We start from the raw sequence: 18,392 nt of genomic DNA on the forward strand, positions 1-18,392 counted from the left end.
TATCATGATTATTTTTCAGGTAGGCGGCTGAGCGTTCAGTCTTTGGTGAACTGTGGGAAAAAATTAAAATTTCGGTTACGAGGGGGAACCTTTGGGGAGTATCTTTAAAAGAGCATTAAAAAAGGGTAAAAAAAAAAAAAAAAAAAAAAAAAAAAAAAAATATAAAGTGATTCGGTCCATATTTTTTTTTCGGTGTATTTTAAATTTCCTCGAGATAAGAAAGAGAGAAAAAGAAAGAAAGGAAAAGAAAAAAGTTCCGGAAAATAAAATTGAATGCAGAAAATACCAAGTGATATATACAGAAGGTATTTGTTTGTCCTGAATCCTGCTTGAGATAGAAAAGAAAAAGAAAAAGAAAAAACAATAAAAAAAAGGAGAAAAGAATTCGACCTGATCTTTTCCTCCTCCTCCTCCTCCTCGAGCGACCTTTGACCTCCTTCGTCATGGATTCGCGCTGCTGACGTAACAAGGTCACCTGTGCCGTCGGTGGCGTCTGACCCTCGCACACTTCTCGCTAAGGTAAGTTCGGATGCAGATTTATTGTCATCAAGTTTCAGAATAGAGAAGCCATGATATTCACTTTTACTTTTTTATATCCTGTAGTGTTAATTAACATGTTGCTGTCGTTTATTTTCCCCTTTGTATATCTTATTGTGTGATGTTCGTGTTATCGTTAGTTTATATGTGTTAGGAATAGATGAATATGTAGAGTTTTCGGTCAGAGTCGAGAAGCCTCGGGAATGATGGGAATGCTCATGGCTTTAAGCATATAAGGAGAGTTGTGGGAGACGGGAGGTGGGGATGATTTCGGGGATGTAGTTGCTTATATATATTAGGTCAAGTGGCTGGATGTATGCTAATAATTGAGGATATGATGGATATGATGCTAATGTATATGTCAGGGAGATGCTATGAAGTGATTTTAATGAAATGTAATATAGGATGAAGGAGGTATGCTGAAGTTAGGTATGCTTGGATAGGATAGTATGTATGCTATTATTGTATTTCGGGCGAGCTTTGGCGGAGGCTGATTGCTGAATGGATTGATGTGTTGAAGGTAGAGAGAATGCTGGTATGGGAAAGATACTGATGGGAGGATGTGCTAGGATGCTTGTGGATGTATATTTTGATATTAGATGATATATATGGATGCTATATAATTAAAAATTAAGCCGGACGGGAGATTGTGGGGAAGAAACGAGAAGTGATATGTCGGGTGACGGGAGATTGCTTAATAAATGATGCTATAATGGATGGATTTGAGTATTGATGCTTATAGATATGTTATTAATGGCTATTATGATTAGATGTATGCTATAGGATGCTAATATCTATAGATATTTAGAGAGGGATGGAGAGTATGTAGTTATGGATATAATGCTGGAAATGTGTTGATGCTAATAATTATGGGGCTTTGCTAGTTATGCGGGATGCTAGGAGAATGTATAAAAAATGCTAGGATGGTATAAGATGCTAATAAGCCGGGATGTGAGCGGACGGGATATGCTATTAGTCGGGTGTATGCTGGATTGAGTGCTAATTACGGATGCTTAAATGCGAGATGCTATTAATGCCGGGATGCCGGGGTAATGCTATAAGCCGTTTGGCGTTGAGCAGACGAAGAAAGAGATAACATGGCAGGGAACAGGTCAGAGGCCGGAAGCAGCCTTCTAATATACGGCATTGCACCACACACACACACACACCAACACAACACACACACAACTCACACACACACACACACACACACACACACCACACACACACACACACACACAAAAACACAAACACATACAAATTATAAATACATGGGATATATATCCTCACTGTTATTGTTTGTTGTTTTATTATACATATACATATTTATTGGAATTATTATCAAATGTTACACACACACACCCCACCTATGCCACACACACACACACATATATATATATATATTATATATATATAAATATATATTTTATTATTATTATTTTACACCTATGCCATATCTATATTATTTGCATTAATATCTAAAATTTATTAAAAAATATATATTTATATATATATATTTTATCTATATAATATTATATATATATATTATAGTTATTTATATGTGTGTTGTCGTTATTTTTGAGGTTATGTGAGTAGCTTTTCTTGTTGTTTGCGTGTGTTGTTGGTGATGTTTGTTCGTTTGTTTTCTTTCTGTATGTCTCGTTTGTTGTTTTCTTGTTGTCTTGGCCTATTTCTTGTGTGTCTTTGTTCTTTAATATTTTATTTTTTGTGCTTTTTTTGAGGTGTGTGGTCGTGTGTGTGTGCAATGTGTGCGTTTGTGTTTGTTGTATATTATATTATTATTATTATATATTATATATTATATATATATTTGTGGTGTGGTGTCTGTATTCAAAAGTAGAGGTTGTTAATATTTTTGTTTCTTTCTTTTTTTTCTTTTTCCACGGGTGACATTTATACATATATCGGCCAAGCTTTCCAGGCACTAGTGTTCATTTATTACATTTTCTTGGACGGAATGGTTCTTTCTTCCTGGAATGTGATAAGGTGCTCCCTCTCCTTGATTACATTAAAGATTTTTGTCTTCTTCTGGAAATACACGTGTGCATAATTACCTTCTGCGTTTTCTGGTTTGTATTAGATGTTTTTTTTCACGTGAGTGACCGTTCTAGTTCGATCAGGGATATTCTTTGAGAAGACCAGAAAAGGGAAAAAGAGAAGGAGAGGATTCTTTTGTCATTCCATTGGCCATCATCACTATCTCACACATTGATAAATTATATGGCATTTAACATTGTTTTTTTAAATTTTAATAAAATAAAAAAATGTTTGTTTTGTCGTACAGACCAAGAGTACAGGCAGAGAGGTTGCTTTGATGAATGTAAACACTAGAAGAACAATAGCTTTATTTAATTAACGTTTGTCTGAGGGAAGATATAAGAACCAGAGCGTGATCAAAATAGGTTTATAATAACTCTACTATTATTTGTCTTTATAAAGGAGACATCTGTCATCTTATCATGTGTGTATTGTAGTAGCCTCAAAGAAAGACGAGAGAAGATGGGAAAAAGAAGAAGATTCTACTAAACTGTTATTGTCAGATAGGCTCTTTCTCTTTTGACGCGGATTTTTTTTTTTTTTAATTTCCTGCACGATTTGTTTTTGTGCAACAGAACCTTACGTTAAAGAAATCTTATAAGACGTTGGTGGTTTTTCCTTAGGGGGTTCGTACCAATATAATCAGTCCAATTACTTCTCGTCCATCGCGTCGTCCAATACCCCCGTTTCCAGATGTTGTCCAATTCCCCCTTCCAAATTCTCCAAATCAATTCCAATAGACAATCAAGGGTTAAAAGTTGATGAATCTTTCGTGTGTCACAATGCTGCGCTTTGAGGACATCTCTGACCTCTGCAGCGCCTTCTGCTTCTTCTGTTCGCTCTCCTTCATCGTCTGTGCTTCTTCTTGTTCTTTTTTTTTTTTTTTGGATTATATTATTATATTAATATTATTTCGGTTTGAGTAATTTTTTGTTCTTTAGTTGAGTGAGGTGCGCTACAGGGGAGATAGAGAGTGTTGATTGAGTAATAACAAGGGCCTATTTACAGGGGACGGAGATATGAATTCTTCTAACAGGGGAGGATGGAGATGTCTTATTTTTGGAGAAGTGATGGTCATCGTTTGGCTACGCGAAAAAAAAAAGCAATCACATGATAATTCTTAATGTTCGTGATATGGCGGAAAAATCGCTTTGTTTTTTTGTGCTGCATCTGCTTTCTTATGCCTTTTTTTTTGTGGCTTTTGGTCTGCTTTTGTAGGGGGGGGTTGTTTTTTTGTTTGTTTTGCTGCTGTTTGCTTTATGTTTTTTTTTTTTTTATTTTTGCCAGGAAAAAAAATAAAGGAAAAAAAAAAATAAAAATAAAAAAAGAAAAATATTAAAGAAGAAAGCGAAAATGAAAAAAAAAGAAATTTAAAAAAAAGCCAAAAAAAAAAGCACATGTGATGAGGGAAGGTTCAGCCACTCTCTGAATAGGGAATCTGATTACGTACTATACGACCGAAACAGTTACACTGTTTTGTTTATCTTTATGGATTCATTTTGGTATGGCATACCGTCGTGCATTCGTTGCATGTTTTATTGATGATCCTTGGTGTGAGGGGATAGGGGAGATTTTTTATATAAATGTAATGTGTATGGGCGGAGGGGGGAGGGGGTGTGGGGGGAGAGCGCGAGCGCGAGAGGGCGGGCGCCCTCTTCAGAGCGAAGATAGGAGAAAGAGAGGAAGAGAGAGAAGAGAACGCAGAGAGGAAAGAAGAGGAGAGAGCCGAGAGAGACGAAGAGCGCGCGAAAGAGCTAAATTGAGCCACCAGACCCACAAACAAAAAAAAAAACACCCAAAGGAACAAAAAACCGGATGGAGCACAGGGAGGGTAGGAAGTGAGAGGCGGAGATTCGAGGCGAAGCAAAGAGGAGAGAGAGAGAGAGAGAAGCGAGATAGGAGAAGGGGTGAGAGAGTAGGAGCAAGGAAGGAGAGCGGCAAGAGAGAGCGAGATTGAAAGCGAGAGAGAGAGAGAGAGCGCGATAAGTGCAAGGGAGAGAGAAGAGAAGAGTAGACGAGCAGGAAGAGGCGAAGATTGGAGGGGAGGAGAGAGGAGCGAGAGAAGAGAGAGAAGCGAAAGAAGGAGGAGAGAAGAGCAGAGCGAAAGACAAGAGAGACGTACGAGAGCAGGAGAGCATGAGAGAGAAGAGGTCGAAAAGAAAGAAGCAAAGACAACAGGAGAAGGGGTAGTAAGGTAGATAGTCAAAGAGGGGTGTACGTCGAAATGACGATGCTGGCGTGCGGCCTGGGCCTAGCATCTCGCCTGGTATGCGTTTTCTGCCCTGACCCGGTGAAGCAACTCAATGAGCCCGAGGAGCAGAAGAAGCCGCACGCGCCGAGCCACCAGCCCCCACGCCCCGCCTTCGCCGACCCCGCGTCCTCGCACTCCAGGAGTGGCGGAAGAGCACCCCCGCTAGCGCCGCTTCTCAACTCCCTCCCTCGCAAGGGGAGCAATAGAGGCTAGCGATAGGATCAGCGCGTCGGCTACGCTAGCTCGCGCTATGCGAGAGACGCAGCGCGCGCGGCGCAGAGCTTCGCGCCCGCAAGAGTCTCAAGCGGCGCGTGAGCGGCGCTCCCCGTCCCTCGATCTGTGCGCTCTAGCTCTCTCGCGCGCGCGCTGCTCTCTTCTCTCTCTCTCTTCTCTTTCTCTCTCCTCTCTCTCTCAGAGCTTTCTAGATCTCGCTCTAACTACTCTCCTCTCCTCTCTCCTCTCTCTCTCTCTCTCTCTTCTTCTCTCTCTCTCCTCTCTCTCTCTTTCTCCTCCTTTCCCACTCTTCTCCCTCCTCTCTGCTCCTCTCCCCTCCTTATTACGGGGTTTTCATTTCGTTTTATTTACATGCACACCGCGTTTGCATATTTCGCATCTGCGTTCCTTATTGCTTATTTTTCTTTTCCGCTTATTACCGAAAGAAGAAGAAAAAAGAAAGAAAGAAAAGGAAGAAACCTCCGATACTTTGGTTGCGGCTTTCCCCCTCTCCGCCCCGTGCTTGCTGCTTCATTTCTCACAAAAGGATATCACGACCCGTATTATATTACCGTACATCTATTTGGCGCGGACTGTACAGGATTTTGTGATGAGGAGGAAAAAGGAATTTTTAATTGGGATTATAAAATCTTATGGCCAAGCCAAAAGGACTCCCATTGAGGCGTTCTTTCAGGCTGCATTCGCTGCATTGATGCCTATTGCATCAACGGATAGCAGGGAAGGGAGGGTCTCCCGCTTTTTCCCTTCCGTCTTGTTCTTTGCTTTTTCGTAGGGCTTGATTTTTTTTTTCCCTCCTTATGTCTTGTTTGGGATGTTTCCTTTTGTTTCTTCCTTGACACGCGGGGGGGAGTGGGGTTGTATGCTGGGGGGGAGAGGAGGGCCTAGGTAGGTAAGTGATGGGAGGAGGGAGGCACTTTCATTCGTTGAGGACTTTAAGGAGGATGGTTTAAGTATCTCAAGTGGACTTGGTAAGGAGGGAGGGGGTAGTCTATTTCTTGGGGAGAAGGGGGAAGGACGGAGGTTTGGGGAGGAGGAGGGTGCACGCTACGTTGGAGGGGGGGCGAGGAGGGGGAGGAGTTAGTAGGCCAGGAAGCGTTTTTTTTTGTTATGACGTTTGCATGGTTTAGCCGTCTTTTGTTAGCATTTTTCTACTCTGTGAGATGCGGACTGGCATTTATATAAAGGGGGCTTTCTTTCGTGACGCTTTATTCTTTTTAACTTTTGGGGGGGACCAGACCCCTCCCGAGGAGGGGAAAAAACAAGAAAAGAACAAATGTAAAAGGGGAAAAAAAAAAAAGAAGGAATAAAAAAAAAAAAAAAGGAGAAAAAAAAAAAAGAAAAGGAGGAAAAAAAAAAAAATGTTATAATTGTTACCTTTTTTTGGTTTTCTTTTGGTTTAGTTATTTCTCCTTTCTGGGGGTCTGTCGTCTTGTCTTCTTTCCTTTTTGTTCCCCTTTTGTCTGTCTGTCTATGTCCGTTACGTTATGTCTGTCTGTTCCTTGGTTTTCTGTCTGCTCTGTCTGTCTGGTCTGTTTTTGTCTGTCTCTCTCTCTCTCTCACTCTCTCTCTCTCCTCTCTCTCTCTCTCTCTCTCTCTCTCCTCTCTCTCTCTTCTTTTCTCTCTAATCTTATATTATTCAACTCTCCAGTTTATTATATTTTGATTTATTTCATTTCACTCCGTCTTAGAAGATTCTTAAGCAGAGGAGAAAGAAACATGTAATTTACTTAATTCTAAAAGATTGGGCCCTAAAAACTTCAGTTATTAAAAAACTTGGGAAAAATTAATTTCATTGCAAAAAGAAAGAGAAAAGAAACGAGGTCGAAAAGCAAGAAAGAAAGACATGATAAAAGGTGAGGGGAATGAGGAAAGAATGAAGAATGGAGAAAGAGGAAAAGAAGGATACGAGGAAATTAAATTAATGATATGAAGAGAGGAAAACCTAAAAGAAAAATGGAAAAGGACTGACGGTTGTATTGTTCAACCGGAGAACTTTTGTGAAATTCATCGCATGAAAGAGATGATGAGAGCGTCTTTGATTTTTAGAGCTTGGGAAGAGATCTGAGTAGAGTGGAGAGAGAGATGATGATGATGTTGACGAAGAGAGACGGGACGAGGGTGAGGAGTGGATGAGGAGGAGGAGAGGAGAAGAGAGGAAGAGAAAAAGAGGACGAGTAGATGTGGAGAAAGGAGATATGGTGATGAAGGAGGAGAGAGGAGGGGGGAGAGCGAAGGGGCAGAGAGTGAGGATAGAGAGGGAAGAGGAGGAAGAGGAGAGGAGAAGAGTAAGAGGAAAGAGGGGGAGAGAGGAGGGAAGGGAAGGTGGCGGAGGAGAGCAGATAGAGACGGCGAGAGGAGGAGACGAGATGGGAGAGAGTGGGAGAGAGAGAAGTGAAGGAGGGGAGGGAGGAGAGAGGAAGAGGAAGGGAGGGGGAGAGAGAGGAGAGAGGGAGGAGAGTGGGAGGGGAGAGAGAGAGGACGGACGGAGACCGACGAGAAGGAGAGACGAGTTTCGTAGAGAGTGTGAGGTGGGAATAAGAGAGAGGGGTTTGACGGCTCGAGAATATTGAAAGAGTGGATCTTCTGAGAACGAAGTTTCTGGATTCTGACGTGGTTGCCCGGTTGGAGAGAGTGAGGAGAGGTGATCTGTTCCTTTGTGAGATGAGGGAGATGAATCATGGATTCGAGAGAGAGGAGATGATGGAAGGAGAGAGAGTGTGGTGAGAGAAGGGGAAAGTGACTTTAGTGAGGAAACAGAAAGATGCGAGATCAAGAGATTCAGAGGAGCTGAGATGGAATGTGGAATTGGTGATCATTGTGTTTGAGTGAGTGATGGCGGAGATGATGAGAGAGATAGAGAGAGCGAGAGTTGAGAGCGTGAGGGAAGAGGAGTGAGAGATGAGAGAGCTTGATTTGATGATGAGCGAGAGAGAGGAGAGAGATAATTCAAGAGAGAGAGAGAGGAGAGAAATTGGGAGATGAAAGACGAGAGAACTTTGGAAGATGAGAGTTATGAGATAAGAGTTAGTAATGAAGCGCGACGACGATGAGAGAGAGAGGAGGGGGTGGTGGGGGGAGATGAGGGGGGGAGACGAGGGGGGGGGGGGGGGGTGGAGTGGGATGAGGAGAGGGAGAGATAAAGAGTTAGACAGGACGATAGATAGTAGGAGATGAGAAGCTAGAGAAGAAAGAAAGAAAACAAAAACAAAGAGTGGAGGAAACCAAATCAACGACGACAAGGAAAAAGAAAATGATGATAACGAAGAAAGAAAGAAAAAAAAAAAAAAGAGGACAAGAAAATATATCTGCAAGGAAAGTGAGCTCTCCCAACCAAAAAAAAAAAAAGTCACAAGTCGTTTTATAGAATTTGCAAAACGATGTTGATCACGGGTCAATGAGGGTCTCAAGGAAGTCAAATACGAGTAAAATGGTGGGGCAGGAACTGCCGCTGAAGGGTAAGGAGCGAGAGGTAACAAGGCGAGAACTCGATATAGTTGAAGCTAGAATGAGGTAAGGGAAGGGGAATTAAGAATGAGGGGGTAAAGAGAAGGAATACATATTCTCTTAGAGGAATTTTATTGCCGGTCTTTCTTCGAGGGCGTGTGGACTTTTGGGTCGGGGTAAGGGCATTCAGAGGGAGGAGGGGAGGGAGAACAGGGAGGGGTGGAAGGAATAGGGGGGAGGGGCCAGCGGGAGATGGAGGTTAGAACGGGTTGGGGAAGGATTGCGGGAGGTCGGGGAGAGGCAATAAAGGGCAGGGGAACGAAGGGAGTGTGCCAGGGGATTATCCTCCTTTTCTTTGAGGTGAGGTAGATCGGGAGGGGGAAGGATTGCTAATTGGGGGGGCGGGGCAGGGTGAGTTGAGAGGGTAGGTTGATACGGGGCTTCTTTTATATGCGACGGAGGGAAGGAGGGGTTCGGGTCGTAATGGGGGGGGGGCGGGGGTTCGGGGAATTAGTGGGGGGGGGCAAATCTTAGGAAGTGGCGCAGGGGGAGGGATGCAGGGGTGAGAGGGAGGTAGTTAGTAGATACGGGGAGGGGCCGAAGGAGGGGGGGAGGGGCAGGGAGAGAGGGCTGGTAGAATTTTAGAACGGGGATGGGGGCAAGGATGGGGGAGAGGAGGGGGCGAGGGGCAGGGGATCAAGAGAGGGAGGTAGAATAGTAGAAAGGGGAGGGGGATAGGAGGGGGGGGGAGGGGCAGGGGATAGAGGTTATGGTAGAACGGGGAGGGGGAAGACGGGGGGAGGGGTGGGGAGAGGGAGGTAGAACGGGGAGGGGGAAGGTTGTGTTTTCGACGGGGTGAAGGCAAGGGGGGTTGGGAGGGGCAGGGTGTGAGGAGGGTAGAAACGGGGAGGGGGGAAGGAGGGGGCGAGGGGTAGGGGAGAGGGAGGTAGAACGGGGAGGGGGAGAAGGATTGGGGGGAGGGGAAGGGGGGAGAACGGAGGGAGTAGTATAGATCGGGTTGATGGCGGGGACATAGGAGGGGGGGAGGCTGGCATGGGAGAGGAGGAGGGCAGGTTTGAGAACGGGGTGAGGGGGAAGGAGGGGGAGGGGCGGCATGGGCGGGGGGTTGAAGGGGAGGGGGAGCAAGGAGGGGGGAGGGGCAGGGTGAGAGGGAAGTATTTTAAGACCGTGGGATATGGGTAAGAGAAGGGTTGGGGGGGTAAGGGGCTCAAGGAGAGGACGGGGGGCTCGGTAGGCGCGCAAACGCCGGAGAAAAAGGGGCTAAGGGAATGGAGAAAGGTAAGGGAAAAAGAAAGTTTAAGAAGGGACTGAAAGAGATAGGGTTTGAAGCTCGAATTAGGGGGGGGGGGGCGAGGAGTGGCAAGGGAAGCGTGGGAAGAAGGAAAGGGATAGGGGAGGGATGGAGAATGGGGCTAAGAGAGAGAGAGGAAGAGAGCGATGGGGGAAGGATATGGCTTGGGTGAAGAAAAGAAAGAAGATGTTCGAAAGTTTTTTGAGGAAGAGAAAGGGGCAGTGGTAATAGGATCCGAGGAGGGGAAGGGGGCGAGGTGGCGGGTAGGGGTGGAGGGGAAAAAGGTAACGAGTGAATAGGGTTAGAGAAAGGGAAAGAAGTGAGAAAAACGGTACGGATGGAAATGAACGGACACGGCGGAAGAAAGAACGAGGAAAGGGATAGTGTTAATGAGAAATGATGGGAATAGGTTGTAGCGGATGTAGTGGGATGGTAGAGAAGCCAGGCAAGGTGGAACGGAGAGGGCAAAGGGGGGCGGCTCGGGGGGGGGGGGGGTGGTGGGATCGGAGCGGGCTAAAGGGTGAGGCGGAGATTATTATCCTGACTAGCAGGTGGGAAATCAAACATAAGGGGGTGGGAACAATAGGCCTCTGGTCTCAGGATATGAAGAGAACAAGCCTCTTGAGCTCGTGAGGAGAAAGGGCTATCGTGGTCCGCGTGGAGGACAGAGGGGGGGGTCAGCGCTTCGCGCTACTTTCCGCCGAGCGAGAGGGCGCATACGACAGGTGACGAAGCGCGCCAGCGGCGCAGCGCGCAGGAGCGGGCCGCAAGGTCGCTTCCACAGCGCCGAGTCGCTGCCGACGCGCGACGGCGACAGCGAGCGCAACACGTCGCACCGCTCCGGTCATCTCTCTCGGGCATGGCTCTCCCTGCTACACTACTGCTGCCTCTCTCGCGACCTCGCTCTCCCTCTATCTCCATCCGCGTCCTGCACGCGTCTACGGCGAGGCGCGCGAACGAGGAGAAGAGGTTTAGGGCGAGAGGAGCGTTAGTAATAACTCTTTTCTTTTATCTCTCTCTTCGCTGCTGCTCCTCTCATCTTTTCTCCTCTTCTCCTTGTTTTTCTATTTACCTTTTCTTTTTACTCCTTCTAGCTTTCTCTCTCTCTTCTCTCTCTCTCTTCTCTCTCTCTCTCTTCTCTTCTCTCTCTATCTCTCTCTCTCTCTTTCTCTCTCTTCTCTTTCTCTCTCTCTCTCTCTCTCTCTCTTCTCTCTCTCTCTTCTCTCTCTCTCTCTTTCTCTCTCTCTCTATCTCTCTCTCTTCTCTCTCTCTTCTCTCTCTCTCTCTCTCTCTCTCTCTCTCTCTCTTCTCTCTCTCTCTCTCTCTCTGTCTGTCTATCTTGAACAGCTGTGATGTGTCTAGATAAAACAGGTTAGTTTGCTGGGCGAAAATATTCTAGAAAATCTAGTCAGGAGGGAGCGCAGACAGATCTCTGTTATCGCGAAGGGAACCTGGCCTTCCTGGACTCGATTACTGGCGCTTCTTGTCTCATGCGTAGGTGCGTCTGCTGGTGGAAGTCGCAGCGATGTCAACGGGAAACTATATTGTTTATGTATCTTGTAGAAGACGCAAAGGCCTGCCACATTTTTCCGATGTATGAAAATGTGTTTGCGGTTCATTTACGGGCGTCTTCCGTACCACTAGCCGCTGGGCTCTGTTCTGCACGGTGTCTAGGAGGGCGAGATAGTTGGTGGGCAGGACAGCCAGGCGAGTGGCGAATACTCCATCAAAGAGCGGACTTGGGAGTTGTAAAGGACTGCGCATCCCATGCTGTCTAGCAGAGGAGTGATGCGTCTTATACAGGGCAACTTTCTTGCTGCGTTCTTTGTTAACTCTTTGATGTGACTGGTGAAGGTTAGGTGGTTATCAATCTGCACGCCAAGAATGTTGATATCCTTGAATTAATGCTGATGGTTTTGTTATTTAGCTCTATGGTGGATGCGAGAACGGTATCCGGTGTCTGACGTCTAGATATAATCATTGCCTGGGTTTTATCTGGTGCCAGAGTGACCTGCCACTTTTTACCCCAAGAAATTACGTAAAGTGTATCATTTATGTGTCTAACTGCGTCTGCGCGGTTTTGGGTATCGCAGGTGAATGTGAGCGTTCATCCGTCAGTGTAAGCATAAGCTGCAGGATATCATTAAAGTAAACGTTCCGCAGACGTGGTCGGATTATTCTTCCTTGGAGGTAGTCCTCAGTAGCATTAGTAGATTGCCGTCAATTCCAAGTCTCTTCGACTTCGATGCAATCAATGCCCTTGTGCCATACTCTGTCAAAAGCTCCTCTATATCGAGTGCCTTAACGAAGGTGTCCTTGCGAATATCAAGAGCTTGGTGCCATATTGTAGCTAGGCGCAGAAGTAGGTCTGAAGCTGATATCTGTGAGTCAAATTGTCTTGTACTAAGTAGATGTTTTTTTTATCAAAATGATCAGTCAGTTTGCTTGCTAGGATTTTTAAAAATATTTTGCCTAAGGAGGAAAGGAGTGAAATTGAGCGGTAGTTACTATGATCCGATTTGCTCCTCTTTTTGTGTACTGCTGTAATGTTTGCTTTCTTCCAAATATTAGGCCATTTACCTCAGGCATGTTTGGAAAAGCGAGGCAATTGGAGCAGCCAGCTGCCTAGCACACCTGTGAAGTGTGTGAGGACGGATTTTATCGGGTCCTATGGCCTTCTGGACATCCTCCTCCTTTAGATGCTGCCTGACTTCTGCTCCCGTGATCACGAGAGAGCTGAGCTCTAAGTGAGTCACGAGAGGCAGGCTAGGAGATGGTCTGACATGGCCTTGTACTCTCTCTCTCTCTCTCTCTCTCTCTCTCTCTCTCTCTCTCTCTCTCTCTCTCTCTCTCTCTCTCTCTCTCTGTCTGTCTGTCTCACTCTACAAAAAAAAAAAAAAAAAAAAAAAACGAAAAGTGCATTGATTAGTTTAACAAATTTTCGCTGTGGTTATTTTTACCAATGAGGGCCTCTAGAGGAGCCGTTTAATGTAAGAAAAATAAACAAATCCAACTTGCCTCTGACTTTACTTCGTCTCCCCTTCCCCAGTCCCTTTCCGTGTGAATAAAAAGATGGCGTGATAAAAGGACAAAGGCCGATAAAAGAGAGAGAGAGAAAAAAGGGAAATTGGAAGATCTTATCGATTGAATTGCTTCCTATTCGCGACGGACTTGAAAATGAAAAGAAAAATGTTCTGCCGTTGGGAAGCGAAGGCACCCGGGATCAATTTAAAGGTTGATACTCAATTTAATGACCAATAATCAATTTAATGATTAATGCCCGGCGAAGGAGTTAGGATCGAAGGCTCAGATGTGTTTTCTAGAAGCCTCCAGAAGACTCCAGTGTTTTATTTTACTTTCTTATTGATCATATATACAGTTCGTATCCTGCCAAAGGGGCCGGCCTGTAAGAGCAAACACGAGGAAGTGAAGCGGGGTACTTGGCCTTAGCGAGTACTTGGAAACGACATCGGGACAGGAATCCTCCTTCTGTTCGCGTGTGTGGCTTGAGGACGAACTTCATTTCCTGGAGGACCTCTTCTCGAACTTCTCCTTCTCCTCTCCCTCCTCCTCTTCCCCTTCTTCTCCTCCTCCTCCTCCTCCTCCTCCTCCTCTCCCTCCTCCTCTTCCCCTTCTTCTCCTCCTCCTCCTCCTCCTCCTCCTCCTCTCCCTCCTCCCCTCCCCTTATCCTTCCCCTTCATCTCCTACTCCTCCTCCTCCTACATGTCAGTCCTCATCGTCGGCACCCTTTTCCCTGGCGGCACTCTGTCACCCCTGACATTTTGATGACTCTGTTAGACTTTTAGGCTGGCTGATATAGATTTTTGCGTGCATTTCAGCATCCCGATTTCCCCTTAACGCTTCAGCATACTATTACCCCCCCCCCCCCCCCCCCCCCCCCCCCCCCACTCTATCATCTCCCTCCCCTCTTCTTCCTCTTTCTCATGTCTTTGCTGCGTCATGTTCTGATCACCTTCCGGTTCATTACCCTGTCAAGCTCAACGCCTCATCCCCTTTCAGCACCTCTCTCTCTTCTTCCCCCCCCCCCCCCCCCCGCGGGCGAGGCAATCGACCAAATCTTCCAAGTCTTCGTAACAGGCTCGAGGGCCGCCGCGTCCAGCTGGTCCGCGAGCCTCCAGCTCGCCGCCTCAAAAACGGCTTCCTCTTCCATTCCTTTTTCCTTTTTCGTTCGCGCCGTGACTGCAGTTGCATGATTCTTAAAACACTCGCCAGACAGGAAATAGCATCGCCAGTTTCCTCCCGTTCCTGGGGCTCATTACCGCTGCAGATAACAAGTTTTACGAGTACCATTGATTAGAAGAGACTGAACTGAACGCGTTTGCAAGTCTTTTCGGGTCGACTGATGCTGGTTCAAGCAAGCGCATGGAACAGATAAGATTATGCGATTCAGTAATAATTAGAATAAGTCAAAATCAATCGGACAAAACATGTTGAATCAATATTAACAGACTCACCATCTGTCTATGATCATGAACAAAAACAAGAAACAATATATTCGTAACAAATGTATTCGTAATGGCACTCTGCTACGAGGCACACGTGGACGTAGCCACACCCCGTAGCTCTCAGGCCCTGTAACGCCTAAATTGTTTCTTGTCCAAAGCACAATGGCAGCAGAGCGGCGTGTTAACAAGTCCCTGGGATGTCCTGGCACGTAGGTTACCAAGCAGTGACGTCACTGGCATTGAGGCGATGGTACCCGAGTATGTTAGACTGATGGGCAGCACTTGTCATACCCTCCCGTGTCTGTGAAGCTGTCATTCGGTTGTTTACCCGAGGTGCTTCTGTGGCAATTCGTGCGCAGAACGAGTCCCACTCCACAGAAGATCTACAAATGTAAGGACTATACATCTCACGCATATTTACGCACGCGAGAGGTCCGAATGTGTGTTAATTAGGGAGAAAAGCATATAGAGATACACATACATGCATACATACATGCGTTATGGCCTTGACATAACGAAGCGTGTCCAGTGTGTAATTCACAGATCAAGGGACCATTCTTGTCGAGGCAATTGCTGTTTTTTTTTTTTTTTTATATAACTTGAAGAGGCGGACAGCTTTAAAGAGTGCAATGCAAATACAAATAAAAAAGGGAAAAAAAAAAAGAAAAAAAAGAAAGAGAGAGAGAGAAAGAAAACCGCGTCAAAACCGCTTATGTAAGATAGATGACCAGAATGAATGGAGAAAGAAAAGAAAAGAAGAGGAACTTAACCCAAAAATTAAAAAAAAAGAGGATGGTAAGACCTTTGGCGCGGGTTATTAACAGGGTCAAGCAGAGTCCACGCACCCTTGCAAACCAGCTGAAGGGCGCAAGGGAGGTGTGAGTGGGAAGCTACCAAGTGTTTGTTGTGGAAGCCCGGTGGATCTGAGGCTCCATTCACTCCCTTGCCTCACTCCCTCCCTCCTCCTCTTCCCCTTCCCTCACCTCTCTCCTCTCGCTCCCCCTTTCCTCACCCATCCCATTCTCCTCTCCGTCTCCTCCTCTTCCCCTTTCCCTCCCCCCTCCCTCATCTCTTTTCTTACTCTACCCCTTGCTTTTCCCTCTTCCCTTCTGTTCCCCTCTTTCCTGCTTCCCTCCTTCTTCTCCTCTCCCTTCCCTTCTCCCTCTCCCTTTCCTCTCGCCCTTCACTCTTTCTCATTATCACCTCCTTCTTCCTTCCCTTCCCCTCGATCTTTCCTCTTCCTTCTCTCTCTCCTCTCCCTTCCCTTCTCCCTCTCCCTTTCCTCTCGCCCTTCACTCTTTCTCATTATCACCTCCTTCTTCCTTCCCTTCCCCTCGATCTTTCCTCTTCCCCCCCCCCCCCCCCCCCCCCCCCAGTGTCGGCTTGGCCCTGAATGGGTAATTTAGTGTCGGCATTTATTTGCACACGGAACAGTGCGGCTTGACGGGAGGCGCTGACTGACGACCCGTCTGCTCCGAGTCTACGTGAGCTGAAGCCACGGGTGTATTTTTTTTTTTTTTTCTTGTTTACTTTGTTGTTGTTGATTGTGCGGAGGAAATAATGTTTTTCTTTTATTTTTCATTTATATTTTAGTTGCCTTTCGTTTTTTTTTTCTTTTTTTTCTTTTCTTTTTTTTCTGAGGAAATACTTTTTTTCTCTTTTTCATTTTTCTTGGGTTTTGTTTCGTTTCGCTTTTTTTGTGGTATTATTATTTTGTGTTGTTTTTGTTTTCGTTGCGTTTCGTTTTTGTTTTTTTTAGTGCTGAGGAACTACTTTTGTTTTCTTTTCTGGCGTTGTGCTCCTTTTTTCTACATTTAATTTCATTATGTTTTGTTTCGTTTTTTTTTTTCTTTTGTTTTTAGGATTTGTTTAGCATAAGGTATGAATTATAGTTCCTTTTTTTTCTTAATTGTCCGGCTGCGTCCTTAAGCTGTCTGTGATATTTTTCCTATTTCAGTATTTGATCGAATTAGGGCATACTCATACTTTTAATAAACACCATTCTATATTGGGTAATTATTTGATAAAGTTTGCAATATAGTTCATGCAGTATTATGAGCCTTTTCAGTAAAACAAATAAAATCTCAAGTAAAACAAACAGTAGCCGTCAATTTTGCCTGAGAAAGCACAAACACAACAGCAGAAATTAGTGTAGGGATAACACGAATTGACCGACAGTCGACGCGAAGCTCCATAAATGTACAAAAACGTAAAATTACCTCGAGTAGGAGTGAAACAGAGAGCGAGTTGAGGAGGAGTGGCGAGGGTTACATAAGCCCGCGAAGAAGCACCTTGATGTTGGTTCTTTTCTGAAACATCATCGGTTCTCGTGGGGGGTTGCTTCCCTACGTGACTGTGAGCTCTGGGTTTGCTTGCGTCCTGGTTGCGGCAGGCTGCTGCGTGCCACGGGGAAGACCTTACGTATTAAAGATAATGACTTTCCTTCTCTGCGAATCGATGGTGTTTCTTATCTTTTTACGTGTTACCTTTTACAGAAATCGCCGTAGGAAAAATAAAAATCGCGGTCTCGCTAGCGAAAAGATGAGTATCCCTTGAAACAGTTGCACAATACTTCAACAGATGGCGTTGGCACACAAACAAACAGGCCACATCCTCCCGAGCTATCACGTCACTGAGGCTTCATTAACATGGTTGCGGGGTGTTACCGATATTAAGTGCTCGCTGTGATTGGCAAGGGGATGGCATCACCTGCGATATGTGACGAAAATCTAAAAAGAAAGAAAGACAAAAATATATATATGTATATATGAAAAAATATAAATAAATAAATACAAAATAGGAAAAAGGAACGAAGCTTCGTCAGCCCCCCAAACCCCGACCAGCGACATCCACGACCAGTGAAAAAGGAGGGGTGTCGGGCGTCAAAGGACCCCTAATCCGGAAGCAAAAGGAAGAAGCGGAGGATGTGTCTGATTCAGTCGAGGAAGGAAAACCGGAATCACTTGCGGGGAGAGATGGGGGAAGGGGGGGGGGGGTGCCTAGGGTTAACTGGAGAGTGAGTATTCAATATTACCAAAGGGTCTTTTTATTTATTTTTTTCTTTGGCTAAATTCGGATACACCCCACTCATGATGATCAGGACTTCTACCACCTCTAGAATGACGTATCTCAAGAGGAATTCCTGAACTCGAGATCATAAAACCACATTCTAGTCAGGTGGAATGAAGGACAACGATCACAAAACAGGAAAAAGGGAACGAAAAAAGAAAAAAAAGAAATAGAGGAATGAGAAAGGATCAACAAGTAACAAAACAGAGCAAGAGCGGAAAGCGGCGGGAAAGGAAGAGAGAGATTGTACGCGTCTATGCAGGCAGCTTCCCCAGCGCGTGGTGTGAGAGCGACTGGTGTTTTAGGCGCGTCCTCTATAGGCCTACGAAGGAGATTTTATGTCTTTGCTTACTGTGGAGGTGGACCGTGTTAAATAAAGACAGAGAAGGATGTAAAGGTGTTCTAGTTGGCTCCGGGTAGGTGCTCCGTGACATGGAAAAAAACGGTTGATGTCGGGGGAAGGGGGGGAGAGGGTGAGAGGGGAAGAGGAGGGGGAGGGGAAGAGGAGGGGGAGGGAAAGAGGGCTAAAGGGGAAGAGGAGGGGAAGAGGAAGAGGAGGGGGAGGGGAAGAGGGGGAGAGGGAATTGATATAATACAGTGTGGTTTCGCGGGGAGGGAGTGTAGACACGTCAGGGGCTGACGCTCCTCTAATGAGGAATTACATGGATGAGAGGCGGCCTCATCTCCGCTGGGCACTCTCCCTCCCTCTCCTCGTTCTCTCGCTCTCTCTCCTTCCCTCTCCTCACTCTCTCATTCTCTCCCTCCCTCTCCTCGTTCTCTCGCTCTCTCTCCCTCCCTCTCCTCGTTCTCTCGCTCTCTCTCCCTCCCTCTCCTCGTTCTCTCGCTCTCTCTCTCTCGCTCTCTCTCCCTCTCTCTCCTCGTTCTCTCGCTATCTCTCCTTCCCTCTCCTCGTTCTCTCGCTTTGCCTCACTCCAACCCCTCATTGTCTCGCTCTCCCCTCCTCCCTCTCCCCGATCTCTCACTCTCTCTCTCCCTCACTCTCGCCTCCCCCTGTACATCA

At 45.9% G+C, this 18,392-nt stretch overlaps 1 protein-coding gene across 1 annotated transcript in view; it reads left to right on the top strand.

Moving 5' to 3' along the window:
• Positions 1-206: 206 nt before the first annotated feature.
• The window catches only part of LOC125028309 (soluble guanylate cyclase 88E-like), a 111,649-nt gene continuing 93,463 nt past the window's right edge, over positions 207-18,392 (top strand). The window contains exon 1 of the mRNA XM_047617758.1: positions 207-519. The gene's annotated coding sequence lies outside the window, so the exon portion shown is untranslated. The remainder of the gene's footprint in view (positions 520-18,392) is intronic.

Source organism: Penaeus chinensis, chromosome 8 (genome assembly GCF_019202785.1).
Source record: "Penaeus chinensis breed Huanghai No. 1 chromosome 8, ASM1920278v2, whole genome shotgun sequence".
Lineage (NCBI taxonomy): Eukaryota > Metazoa > Arthropoda > Malacostraca > Decapoda > Penaeidae > Penaeus > Penaeus chinensis.